This window comes from Mustela erminea, chromosome 1 (genome assembly GCF_009829155.1).
Source record: "Mustela erminea isolate mMusErm1 chromosome 1, mMusErm1.Pri, whole genome shotgun sequence".
Classification (NCBI taxonomy): domain Eukaryota; kingdom Metazoa; phylum Chordata; class Mammalia; order Carnivora; family Mustelidae; genus Mustela; species Mustela erminea.
The window spans coordinates 158496617-158511259 of NC_045614.1; positions in this window are offsets into that span (position 1 = coordinate 158496617).

The window sequence follows — 14643 nt, forward strand, 5'->3', positions numbered from 1 at the left end:
CTCCCTTGGGATGTGGGGGAACTACTGTGTATTGAAAAACCTAATGCCAATGTGATGGTATCAGGAGGGGGAGCCTTTGGGTGGTAACTGGGTCATGAGGGCCCTCATGCACAGAATCAGCATCCTTATACAAGGAGCTGAGAACCTCCTTGCCCTTTTGCCACTGGGAAGTTACAGCCATAGCGCGTCTTCTATAAGCAGTTTAATTTAGCATATTGTACACTTAATAAAAATCATAATTCTGAGGTACAGATTAAGGTATAATGAATATTGTGCTAACCACCCACACTGATGCTTTCACTAGTTATAATATAAATAATGACCATCTACAAAACGAAAGCATGACTTCCTAGATTATAAACAAAAATTTCCAAGGTTCAAATATTACTCTTGTCTTTAACATCCACTCCACAGGAAGCTTGCTTCTCCTTTTCTCTTTCTTCTCCCTGTTTGTTTTTTGTTTGTTTGTTTGTTTTTTGTTTTTTAGTAAATCTCTTTCCTATAACTCATCTTCCTTTCTAGGCATTTTGTCCGCTCTTCTCTCCTTGCTTTTCTTCCTCTTTTCTACTTCTTTGTAACATATATTTACTTTTAGTAAAAACTTAGACTTTTCTCTACTTCCATTGAATGAAACCCCTGTTTCATTAACGTCCTATTACATAATAAACCACTGCTGAAGTTAGTGGCTTAACACAGGGGTCAGCAAAATTTTCTGTGAAGGCTGTATAGTAAACATTTCAGCTTTATGAGTCATGTGGTCTCTGCCATTGTCATGCGAAGGCAGCCACAGATGATATGTAAACAAATGGGTATAACTGTTTCTCAATAAAACAGTTATTTATAAACAGGCAGTAGGCTGAATTTAGCTCTCAGGTTGTAGTTTGCCATCCCTTGACTTAAAACAACAGTGATTTATCATTTCTTGTGATCCTGTGAGTTGAGTCACTGCCCTGACTGAGCAGGGAAGTTTTTCTATTCCATGGGGTATGAGTGAGGTCACATATTTGGCTGGAACTCACAGGTAGTTCAACTGGAGATGGAACATCCCAAATAGCTCCTCATCCTCCAGAACTTCTCTCCATACAGTTTCTCATTATTCAGCAGTCTAGTCTGACTAGACTAGAGCACCAAGAGGTCAAGCTCCAGATTGCAGATGCTTATCACGCCTCTGCTTGTATCACTTTGTGAAATTCTCATTCGCCAACACAGGGTCAGTCCCAGGCCTGACGTGGAACAGGGCTACACAGGGGTAGGAATACCCTGAAGCATCCATCACTGGGCAACCAATGGGAAAGAACACCAGAGTCTGCCCTCTAGCCCTCAATGATGCTTGTCTCCTACATTCAAAGTACATTCAGTTTCTTCCCAGACCCAAATAAGCATCAAATCCAAATAAGACCCAAATTCAGCATCAGGTTCAGGCCCGGGGTCAAGCACTTTGTCATAGAAATCTGTTTTACATGAAGATGTGGTCCCTAGGATGTCCTCATACATTCAATTGTGAAAATAGGAAAGGATAAACTCAATGGATATTCCCTTTCCAAAAATGACAGCAGGGGGAGGAGGCAGAAGGTGTATGTTTATTGCTCCATAGCAATTTTATAATCTACTGGGACACATGTTACTTGGGGGAACAGAATGTTTGTTGTGATCCCAAGAACTGGTTCCTTAATCCATTGCTCTCCTCCATTTTTTGATCTTCTTGATTCTTGGTTCCACTTTCGGAGATGGTCTTCCTTTCTATGAATAATGTCTATGCCTACTGCTAAGTGCTGCTCTCAGATGGCTTCCTGCCAACAGTAAGTTGGGAGCCCAGACATCTTTTCATTTTGACTTATTCCTTTGAGTCCAAGCTGATACAACTCTTTTAAAAAATGCCGTGGACTTGTAGATATCCAGTTTTAAAATCCATTCCATTAGGCAAAAGCCCACACCCACAGATAACGTGCCAGAGGTCTCCCCGATTTGAGCTCAGAATACAGGTTTTGTGGTAAAATGCCCTTAAGATTCTCAGAAGTGATTTTGTTCATGTGAGAGGATCTATGAAGCATTGCCTTAAATCTTTCAGGGGCCTAGACAAGGGATCAAACAGCTGCAACCCTGATTCTGTATTTGCCTGCAGGCCTCTAGACTGATAGCATCTTGGGGTTGATCTTTTTCCCTGTGGAAAATTCTTATGTTAAGATGTTTTACCCACTCGAAAGACTGAAAATGAGAAACAGCTATTTTGTCTCATTCAAAAAGTCCTGAGTTGGAAATATTTTCTCTATGTTCTGCTTGAAAACTGAATAGTACTATCTTAAGCTTCTAATTCTCTTGCAATATCTTTTTACAAGATTTTTATTTATTACTTAATTGAGAAAGAGAGAGATCACAAGGAGGCAGAGAGACTGGCAGAGGGAGAGGGGGGAAGCAGGCTCCCTGCTGAGCAGAGAGTCCGATGCAGGACTCTATGCAAGGACTGGACCGTGAGACCATGATCTGAGCAGAGGCTTATCCCACTTAGGCACCCAGGTGCCCTTCTCTTGCAATATCTTACCGTAAGTGACTTAAAGCACCAATTGGCATATTCAGTATTCCACCTAAATTTAGACAAATTCTTAGCTAAATTCTCAACTTTATTAGGTATATAATTTTTCTATCTTCTAAGTTACCACTAACAAAGGATAGTTGAAAGGCAGGCAGGCTGGGACAAGGGCCCCATCCTAAGAGGAAACCACCCTTACGAGGATTTCACACTGCTCTAGAAGGGGCCCTCCACCCTTTCCCATGTGATAGGTAGATGAAAAAACCTGATTGGCTGACAGGCACGTGGGGTATTAATCAAATTAAAACAGTCCACTAAGGAGCCCATAAAAACCCCTAGATATAAACACCAAATCAGCAACCGTCCTGGGTCCCATGCCTCTTGGGGAGCTTTGTACTATCACTCAGTATCACTCAAAAAACTTAGCTCTGCTGCCCACCGCCCTTTGGTCTACCTCTTCTTCTTCTTCTTTTTTTTTTTTTAGAGATTATTATTATTTATATACCTGACAGCGAAAGAAAGCGCTGGGGTGCACAAGCAGCAGGAACTGGAGAAGCAGGCTCCCCACCGAACAGGGAACCTGATGTAACCAGAGGACCCATCCCAGGAGCCTGGGATCATGGAAGGCAGATGCTTAACTGACTGAGCCAACCAGGCACCCTCTACCTCTTCACTCTTTGAGACAGCATGACCAAGAGCAGAGGACACTGAAGGAAAAGAAACCCTGTAACAACGACAGGTAAAAATTTCCTTCATTCCTCTACCAATATGTAACACTGGTCCCTTTTTCTCCAGCCTTTGACAGAAAGTTTAGTTCTTTCAGGATCCATTCGCAGTCTTCTCATTTTTCTATCTTCCATGCAGTCCTAAATTCTGTGTTAAGCATGTTTTTTAGTTTTTGTATTTCATGATGCTTTGAAGGATCTTGGGGCCTTGCTGACCCAGGAGAGACTGTCCCTCCCCTGGTTAGCTAATTCCTAGAGATAGCAAATGACTACCCTTCACATATGCCAAAGTAATCCAGAGCCCATACCACCAACTACCCACTTTGCCAAGCTCTCACACATTAGCTCCTGCCCTAATCCCTCCAGGGGCAGGTATCATACAACTCAATCTGTATTCCCAGAGCCTGCCGAAATTATTCAAACTAACCAGTCCTAAATCGGCTTACCTTGATTCTCCACCTTGCCCATTCTTTCCCATGAAAACTGCAATAAAGGCTCTTACCCATGCTATTCCTTTACTCCTGTTTCCTGACAGATCCTGGTTCTTCCCCTGTGGCCTCACATGCCTCTTCCTCTTGAGAGCTAACTATAAGTGAACAAACTGCCTTTTTATTGGCAATCATCTCCTCTCCTCATCTGTTAACCTACCTGTACCTCAGTAAAAACAAATTCCTAGGTGTAAAGAAATCCAATGTCATATACTTAAGGTTTTTGTTGTAATAGCCCCCTACTTTTAGGCACCAATTTTTACACTAACTTTTTGTTGCTACAGAACAGTCCCCAAAACCAATGGCTTAACATGTTCATTATTTTTTATTTCTCACAGTTCTGTGGGTTGACTGGCTCAGTTGAGCATTCTTTTGTTTCTCCTTGTCATGGAGATGAGGTCACTCGAGTGGTTGCACTTAGCTGGGAGCTCACCTTGGGGATGGAATGTCCAAGATATTCTTTAGAACCTCACTCTACTTGGTCTTCTCATCAGTCAGTAGTCAGGACCAAATTTCTTTATAATATAGCAGCTGGCTTCTAGAAGCGAACGTTCCAAAAGATAATCCCCAGTGTGCAAATATTTATCAGCCCTCATGCTTGCTACTATCTCAATGGCCAAATCATCAGTTAGTTCACACTCTGTGTGGGAGGGGACTATCCAAGGGCTGAAAGAGGCATGGGTCCTTTGGGGCCATCGAGGTAATAAGTCTAGCATACCAATATGATAATGCCATTCCAAGTTTTTTTTGGGGGGGGGAAGAGCCCATGGAGTATAGCAGAAGAAGTATGTATGCTGTGATGGGGTGAAGACAAGGACTGCAAGAGATGGGTGTAGACAGGACAATCCTGAAGGATTTGATTTCTCACTACTCAGTTAAATTGAGAAGACACAAATTTTCATTTTCCTAGAACACATCTTAATCTGGGATTAAATGGCATTACACTGCCAGTAAGCTTTTATCATGGATATCCCCATCACTATTAAAGAGGCCTACTGTGGCGAACTCTATTTGGAACTATGAGATTTTCTTTCTACTTAAAAATTTTGTTTTCATTGCTGTCATTGTTACTGTCCCTTTTCCCTACATAGATTCCTTTGGTTTCATTGACATTCTGAGAAGAGCTAGTCTTCAGCAATTAGCCACATGGAAACATGTGCTACTTATGGCAGTCTGCTCTTGCTTATTTCCTGTCTTGCTAATTTTGTGAAATTGGTTATTTGTGAATAGTTACTTGATTACAGAAATAACTTAAGCCTAGAACTGTTGTAAAGACTTAGACGATTAAGGTCATCTACATGAGTCTGAGTCAGTGAGATTAAAAGAGGATATCCAGGCTACCACCTGAGTACCAAATATTTATATGTTTGGGCTTTTGAGTCACATAAAGGGAGCCAAACTGATAGCTGTTTTATTGAAAGGTTAAAAAATAGCAGGGCCTCAGTCCATCAAATTACTCATTCCAAATGTCATCCCGAGTCAGGCCTCTCCCAAATATAATTACTATTACACTCTGTACATTAATCTCTGCTTACGCTTTCTAATGTTTGATGTATTGCTCCTTCCGTGTCATGGATTCATTTAGATACTCTCTATTTGCAGTTCTCTTGCAGGTTTCAAAATAGAATCCACCTGTAATACTCACTAAAATTACTGGAAGTGCCATTTTAAAATGTAGATCCCTGGGCCTTGTCTTAGACCTACAACATCAGAGTTTCTTAAATTTGAATTCAGGAGTCTGGATCCTTTTTGACAAGTGTCCATGTTTGCTTCATGTATGCCAGAGTTCAAGAATCACTGCTATACAGGGAAAGACAAAAAGAGGGCGTGAGACCCAAACTGAATTAACTAATATTCATGTTTACCTTCGGAGAGGAAGGGCAAGATCTGATTCTAGCAAAATTCAGAATAGAGGTTGGTCCCTGGAAACCTTTTCATCTCCCTTCCATCTTTGCTCCCTCTCATTCTTCCATAATTCAGTAGGCCTTGTTGTTTGTTCAGCTAACACCATAAGCTAGGCAGTTGGCCTTGAGCCTCACAAAATCCGACGGAATCAGGCATAGTACCATCTCTCCATGCTGCAAGTGAGGATGTTGAAGCTATGGAACTTGTCCAGACCAGGAGCTAAGTAAGGTAGAGCTAGGGTTTGAGCCAGCATCCATTCTCTGCTCACTTGCCTGAGAAACTCATTCCACATCACACTGTTAGTGGTGTTCGGCTTCACATGCAGGAATGCCCCTGCATCTGAAGTTTTAGAATGTAGGTGAGGTTCAGTGGGGTAGAGTCCAGAGCCAATGACCAAGAAGGAATTCTTGAGACACCTTTGGTGCAAAATGGTGGTTTATTAAAGCACAGGGACAGGACCCATGGTCAGAGCCTGGGATTGTGAGGGGTGGCAGGTTAAATAGATGGGGTTGGAGGAGGTAAGGAAAAAGGGAGGTTTCAAAAGAACTTTCATGAGCTAAAGATGACCTATGAGAGAGATACCGGAGGACTTGAGGCCTTGTCCTTGTCAGGTTTTTCCCTCTAGCAAGGTACTAACCTTAAGATAGGTGGGCGAGTCCTAAAGAATGGCACATATGTCCCACTCAGGAATGGGGGTGGGGAAAGGTTGCAAGGTGTCAGCTTTTGCTTTGTCCTGTCAGCCTTCTGTTCCCTCATCAGCCATCCCTGTTTTTTTTTTTTTAATTGAAGTATAATTAACATACAATATTATGTTAGTTTCATGCGGACAACGTATTGATTCAACAGTGAGATTTTCTTTCTACTTAAAAATTTTGTTTTCATTGCTGTCATTGTTACTGTCCCTTTTCCCTACATAGATTCCTTTGGTTTCATTGACATTCTGAGAAGAGCTAGTCTTCAGCAATTAGCCACATGGAAACAGACATGACTCAGCACTAATACCATGGTAAGTTACCACCTATCACTAAAGAACATTATTATAATATTAACTAACTATATTTCCTCTGTTGTACTTTTCATCTCCGTGCTTATTTACAGAACCTGCAATGCCAGCACCCCTCAGAAACACTTTTCTCTTTCCTTTTGAATCAACTCTAGTTGCCTTTTTGTGGGTATTTCTTCTAATTTTTTGAACCAAAGAATGAAAGGCTGGTGGCTGGTATCCTTTCTACCTCAGCCATCCAGCCATCTTTGGAATGTTTGTTGTTAGGCAAAATGCAGCCTCTTTGATTAGTGAAGCCCTCAGTAAGTATCTCCTGAGGGGTAAAAATGAGTAGAAGATGTCTTACTGCAGAGCCCTTTCTTCTTCATAAAGGACTCCATTGGAGCATACACTCCATGTCCATGTTTTGGTCACTGTTTGAGCTCCAGTCCCTAGAAGAGTGGTTGATGTATCAGTACTCACTAAATGTTGGCTGAATAAATGAATATACAAACTGAAATTTTCCCCAGTTTTATTTTTTTTAAAGATTTTTTTTATTTATTTGACAGAGAGAGATCACAAGAAGGCAGAGAGGTAGGCAGAGAGAGAGGGGGAAGCAGGCTCCCCACTGAGCAGAGAGCTGAGGTAGGGCTTGATCCCAGGACCCTGAGATCATGACCGGGGCCAAAGGCAGAGGTTTAACCCACTGAGCTACCCAGGTGCCCCTTTTCCCAGTTTTATTGAGAAATGGTTAACATACATCACTGTATAAGCTCAAGGCACACAGCATGATGGTTTGATTTACAAAATGATTACTACAATAGGTTCTACTAACACCCATTTTCTCATATGGATGCAATAAAAAGAAGGAAAAATAAAGAATAACAGTGTTCTCCTTGTGATGAGTACTCTTAGGATTTTCTGTATTAACAAGTTTCCTACATATCGTACAGCAGTGTTAGCTACAGTCATCACATAGTACCTTACATCCCTAGTACTTATTTATCTTATAACTTGAAGTCTGACCAACTTTCTCCAGATCTCTCCCTGCCCTGCCCCAACCCGACCCTAGTGTCCTCCTTAATGCCCATCACCGTTATCCTATCCCCTCACCATCTCCCCTCCAGCAACCTCAGTTTCTTCCCTATAGTTAAGAGTCTCTTATGCTTTGCTTTTCTCTCTGTTTTCCTTATTTTTTCTTTCCTTTCCCCTATGTTCATCTGTTTTGTTTTTTAAATTCTACATGAGTGAAATCATATTGTATTTGTCTTCCTCTGGCTGACTTATTTCACTTAGCATAATACCCTCTAGTTCCATCTACATCACTGCAAATGGCAAGCTCATTCTTTTTGATGGCTGATTAATATTCCATTGTGTGTATATGTGTGTGTGTATGTATATCTATGTGATGTATATATATATATCTATGTGATATACATATCTATATATATGTCTGTGATATATATATATATATATCACATCTTCTTTGTTCATTCATCTGTTGATGAACATCTGGACTCTTTCAATATTTTGGCAATTGTGGACATCGCTTCTATAAACATTGGGGAGGATTTCCTCATTTTTCATGGCTGAATAATAATCTAGTTTATATATATCACAACTTATTTATCTAGATAGCCATCAATGGATGCTCAGGTTGTTCTCATGTCTTGGCTATTGGAAATAATGCTGCTATGAGCTTGGGGGTACAGATATCTCTTCAAGTTAGTGTTTTCATTTCCTTTGGCTATAGTCTGAGAAGTGGAATTCCTGGATCATACATATGGTAGTTTTATCTTTAATTTTTTGAGGACCCTCCATACTGTTTTCCATAATGGCTCCAATTTACAATTTCATTAACAATGCACAAGGGTTCCATTTTCTCCACATTCATGTCAGCATTTCTTTTATCTCTTTTGGTGATGGCCATTCTAAGAGGTGTGAGGTGGTATCTTATTGTGGTTTTAATTTGCATTTCCCAAATGGCTAGTAATTTGAGCATCTTTTCATGTACCTGTTGGTCTCTTGTATGTTTTTGTGGAGAAGTATCTATTCAGGTCCTTTCCCTATTTTGTAATCAGGTTGATTTTTTGTGTGTGTTTTATTATGGTTTTTGCTATCGAGTTGCATGAGTGCTCTCTGTATTTTGCATATTAACTAACCCCTTATCATATATATGCTTTAGAAATTTTTTTTCCTCCATTCCGTTGATTGTCTTTTAAAACTGCATTTTAATGTTATAGCTCTCATCAGAAACTCAGAAGGTGATAGTTAAGATCTGGTTTAAAATTCCTAGGAAGGGAAAACTGATCTGCTAGATACATCAACCCTGTCCTGTGAACTGACATGAGTAAGCATCACAGCTGCAGCTGTGTCCCAACAAGTGGCCAAGGAATGGGAATTTCAAGTTCTTTACTAGGAATATTTGGCTAAATGCCATGATGGGGAGGGGGGGTCTATAGATATTAAAGTCAAGCTATAATTTATCTCATATACCTACATATTCATTCTTTCACCTCATTAAGTAAATATTGGGGAACTGCCATGTAATAGGCACAGGTCTAGGCACTGGGAATACAATAGTTGACAAAATTATCAAAAGTTCTAGTCCTTTTAGGATTTGCTATATTTTGTTCAGTGGGGGGAGGGGTTGGGAAAAAGGAAACAAAGACCATGACTAGGTCTGCTAAAGAGAAGAGAACAGGCAAACACTCAAGCCAACATCAAAGGCATGTGCTTTGGAAAAGGTAGGAGAGACCAACGGAACATTACACCTGAGAAAGTTGCACTGTGCGTGGCCTTCTCTGCCCAGGGCGATCATGCTCAAGAGGGCTATATTCAGGACGGACTCAGGCTGGGAAAAACAATGCTAGGAAGGATCCACCCACCATCCTCCTCTTCCTTTGGAGCCTGCATTTCTACACTGAGTATGAAAGTAGAAAGAATGTTTCCTGTTCACTGTGAAGCTTACAGTACAGTTCTGCTGCTTTGGATGCCACAGACAACCTGAGCTGTGTATCACCACCGCTGACAAGGAATAGGTAATACGTGCTGAGGGAGAGAATGAGGTTGTCTACACCAGGTGGCGGGCAGCGGGAAGTAGCATTGCCAGGGAAGACCTCATACTTCACTTGCTGACTCTCCTGGCACAGCCCTGCCTGGCTTGGGCTGCAGTGATGCGGGGAGATCCTTGTTTCTTATGGCTTATGGCTTATTCTCCTTTTGGAGACCCCAAATGTGCTTATTTGGGCAATCTCAGACAGGATCTTGTTGGTCTCTTCCCCCTCCTCCAATACCTGTGCCTCTGATGCTAGGCTGAGTGTTTTTGCGTTTGTTCATTCTGGGCCAAGGATGGGATGCATAATCCCTAAAATCATTTTCCCTTCTCCCAGAAAACATCTGGATCCACTCTTTTTTTTTTTTTCATTTTTAAAGTAATCTCTATACCCTACGTGGAGGTTGAACTAACAACTCCAAGATCAAGAGTCTCATGCTATACTGACAGCCAGCCAGCGCCCCTGGATCTACTCCTTCTTGAAGAATTAATATATTTCTATGAATGTCTCACTCTTTATTTCCTCTTAAAATGCAAACAATCATGGGAGAGTTAAATTAGTATGTTCCTAACACATTCATGTGAATTAATTCCTCCGGCAGTTGACGGAAGAACTGAGAATAAGAGAACTGACAAGCAGAGAAAAAGTATATACGGGGTGTAGAGAGGTGGCGGACAGGTGCACATTGCCTGAAATTACCAAGGCCAAACTCTTCCTTCAGTATTCTTGCTTGGGACATCCTCAAGGTGTGGTAGAGCTCAGCAGTAAGTTGTAGGGGAAAGTGCTCAAACTCTGGACTTGGACAAAATGTGTTCTGACTCTGACTCCAAGTCTGCACATCTGAGTTACTGAATCTTTCTAAGCAGTCGTTTTCTTAGCTGTAAAAATGAAGGGGGGTAAGAAGGGCTCCTGGGTGGCAGTCCGTTAAATGTCTGACCCTTGATTTGGTCATGATCTCTGGGTCCTGGGATTGGAACCCTGCAGTCAGGCTCTGCGCACTTAGCGGGGAGTCTGGTTGAGGCTTTCTCTCCCTCCCCTTTTCCCTCCCCACTCTCTCTCACATACACACTGTTTCTCTCAAATAAATAAACAAAAAGTGAAGGGGCGGATAATGACAATAACGATACCTATTTCTCAGGAGTGTTGTGAGGATCACATGAGATAATACACGCTGGCTGACAGGCAGTGTCTGACACATGACAGATTCAAGGGCAGTGAGCTTCGGGCTGCGATCAGGAGGCTTCAGGCTGGTGGGAGGCAGGTCACTTCCATCATGGCTGTTGCCTTATTCATCTGGAAGGATTAGGAAGGAGGGGTATGGGCAGGGTAGCGCAGGTGATATGCTTTGCTGTTCGTGCTAGCCTGGCCACCGTCCGCACAGAGATTTCTCTTCCAAACTGGACGGCATTGAGGCATTCACCTCATTGCACAGTGATTTTCATCTCTCGCTGCCGCTCCTCCCACCAGTACACGATTCCGCATGATTGCTACTTCCTGTTGGGGCCTGGAACAGGAGCTGTTACACGGGAGGATGGAGTGAAGCGGCTTCCTTGGTGCTGGCCAATCCCGTGCGGAGCCGGGAACACTACTGCTCGCACAGCAAACGTAAAGCCCCTTCCTCACCGCTGACCTTCCCTCTCTTCTCTCCTTCCCGCTTCTGCACAGGACACAGGCGCTAGCACGTGTTCTCTGGCCGTCTCATTGCAGATTTCAGGTCACCTTTCGCTCTCTGCTTCAGGCTTTTGCCAAGAGATAGTGGAGAGCTAACGCAGCGTTCGGATTCAACTCCATAAGCAGAAGCCCAGATCTCCAGAATCACCAGCCATCTTCTAGGCGCTTCTTGCTTCGACCTCAGACTGCGTCCTTGGGTGGTCTTGTTCACTGACTCGGGGGCTTCCACTAAACCCGTGGCTGTGGGGAGAACATGGGGCAGCCTCCCGAGGCAGATGAGCAGGAATGGAGCAGTTGAAGCAATAATTTCTCAGGTCGTTACCAAGTGCGGCTAATAAATTATCAGTGCCTTGCATGCCAGCCTTGAATATTAGTTTGAAATTACCTTGGTTAAACACCCAGGGCTGGAGTGTGCATGCCGGTGCATACATGAGGGAAAGGGATTTAGTGAGTCTCTTGAGAAATCCTCTTTTCCCTAAGAGGAACCTGCTCCATGGGCTCTTGGGCTGTCCCAGCAAGATGTCTGATTTTATCCCCATGCTGTAACCCCCCAACACCAAACCTGGGCTTCACTAGGAGACTGAGCCGGATTTGTTCCTGCCCAGCTATAGGCAATGCTCTTGCATCCTTTTTGGCTTTTTCTGTAGTAACTGAGAGCTGGTATGAAGTGATTATGTGGAGGCTCTTGAATCAGGTTGCCGGAGCCTGAAATCTCTCCGGGGCACTTCCTCTAAGGCAATTAATCACTAAATCTCAGTTTCTATTTCAGTGAAATAAATGTTAATAAAAGTATCTGCTTCAGAGGGTTGTGGAAGGGTTAACTTAGGTAATGAATATAAAGTGCCAGCACAATGCCTGGCACATACTAAGTACTTAATAAATGTCAGATGCTATTAATAATCCTCTACATTTTTATAGCACTTAATTACTTTCCAAGTATTTTCACATAGTTTCACGTGACTCTCCTAACCAACCCACCAGGTATAAAATGCAAAGCATGTAGTATCATGCTCATTTTTACCATGATAAAATGGAGTTTGTAAATGATTAAACGTTCTAGATTCTAATTAGTGAGAATTCATTCTAATATCTTGTCCCCTTTCAACCATCCCTCAGCTGCTTTAAGAACCCAGACTAAGAAAAATCTTCTACTCACATCAGAAAAAGCAGGAAACTTAAATTATAACATGTGCTTCTCATCAAATAACAACCTCTCTGAGCTTGGTTTTTGCATTTATGGTATTAGAGGGCTTCTTCTGCGACTGATCGTCTGTGGTCTTTGGTTCTCCTTTAACAATGGGGCTGGTTCCAGAGATAAACGGATGATAAGAGATAAGAGATGGCCCCTTGCTCACTGGTTCCCACTCTACACTTCTCCCAGGACCCTTAGGGTATATTGCCTGCACTGTAGCTACTTTTGGGAATATGCTATCTTCCAAGGGTCAAGCTCCAGGAGCACAGAGAAACCATTTTAATTGTTTCCCCTAGAGCAGCTCGCATAATGCTTCCCACATTGTATTCAGTAAGTAACTACTTGTGGACTAATGATTTTGTACTTTTGGGTTCCCTAATTAAGGTCTAATTTTTTTTTTTTAAGATTTTATTTACTTATCTGAGAGAGAGAGAGGAGAGTCAGAGGAAGAAGGAGAGAGAGAGAATCTGCAGTAAACTCCATAGTGAGCTCAGGGGAGCTCAGGGCCCCATGTTGTGCTCAATCTCATGAACCTGAGATCATGACCTGAGCAGAAGGAAGAGTCAGATGCTTAACCCATTGTACCAGCCAGGAGCTCCTACTTCAGGCCTTCTGTGTCAGCCTCATTAATCTATCAATTATTTTGATTTTATGAGTTAGACATTCAAAAAAACCACAAAAAACTGCAGCTTTCAAAGGTTTTACCAAGACAATAGGAGGGGGACACATTTCTATAAACTTACATATTGATATTGTTCAAAAAAAAGAAGTCAGTGCTTCAAAGTTCCCAGGGACGCCCATCATAATCATCAGTTATCGAGAAGAACCAAAAGAAAGTCTTCCTGCGTATACCAGCATTGATCTTTCAAGATGTTAGTTAGAATGAGTGTGACTCTGAGAGCAAGATATGGACTGGACATCCTGGCATGTCCCCTCTTTTGTGTATTTGGATTCCAAAGTGAGTAATTTTGCAGCTTTCATACAAATCAGATAATATTCACTTAGTTAATGGTGGTATTTTTATAAGTCTCCATGAATAATTGAGGAAATAACATTCTTTTACCTTTAAAATTGAACTTTACCATGAGATCAGAATTGAACAGTGAACTAACCAGAAGATAATAAACAAAACAAAACAAAACAAAAACAAATGACAGAATACAAAAAAAGTAACAAGAAGACAGTAAAAAAAAATGATAGGCTACTTGGAGGAGTGTCAGCACATGTAAGTTAAAGAAATACAAAGACATGCCTCCTTACCTCTAAATACTTCAATTGTTCTTAAGAACAAGAGTATGCTCTTAGAAAATATAGCACAATTATTTAACTGAGGATATTTAATATTCCCACTGTATTATTACCCAACAGAAGGTTCATTATCAAATGTTACCAACTGTCCAAGTGATAACAGTGTTGATGAGGATGCAGAGAAAATGGAGCCCCCTTGCACTGTTGGTGGGAATGCAAATTGATGCAGCCACTCTGGAAAACAGTATGGAGGTTCCTCAAAAAAATAAAAATAGAACCACACTATGATCCAGTAATCGCGCTACTGGGTATTTACCTGAAAAATATAAAAACACTAATTCAAAGGGGTACCTGCACCCCCATGTTTACTGAAGCATTATTTATAATAGCCAAACTATGGAATCAGCCTTAGTGTCCAATGATAAGTGAATGGATCAAGAAGATGTGGCAAATATCTGCAATGGAATATTATTCAGCCATAAAAAGAATGAAAACTTGCCATTTACAACAACATGGATGAAACTAGAGAATAAAACACTAAGCGAAATAAGGCAGTCAGAAAGACAAATACCATCTGATTTCATTTATATGTGGAATTTAAGAGACAAGACAAATGAACAAAGGAAAACAAAAAAAGAGACAAGCCAAGAAACAGACCCTTAACTATAGAGAACAGATTGATGGTTACCAGAAGGGAGATGGGTCTGGTAGGGAGGATGGGTAAAATAGGTGATGGGAATCCAAGAGTACACTTACTGTGTTGAAAAAAAAAAGTTTTACAAAAAAAAAAAAAAAAAGGTCCTAATAATGTCCATTATGACAATCTTCCCCACCCCCATACCCAATTTA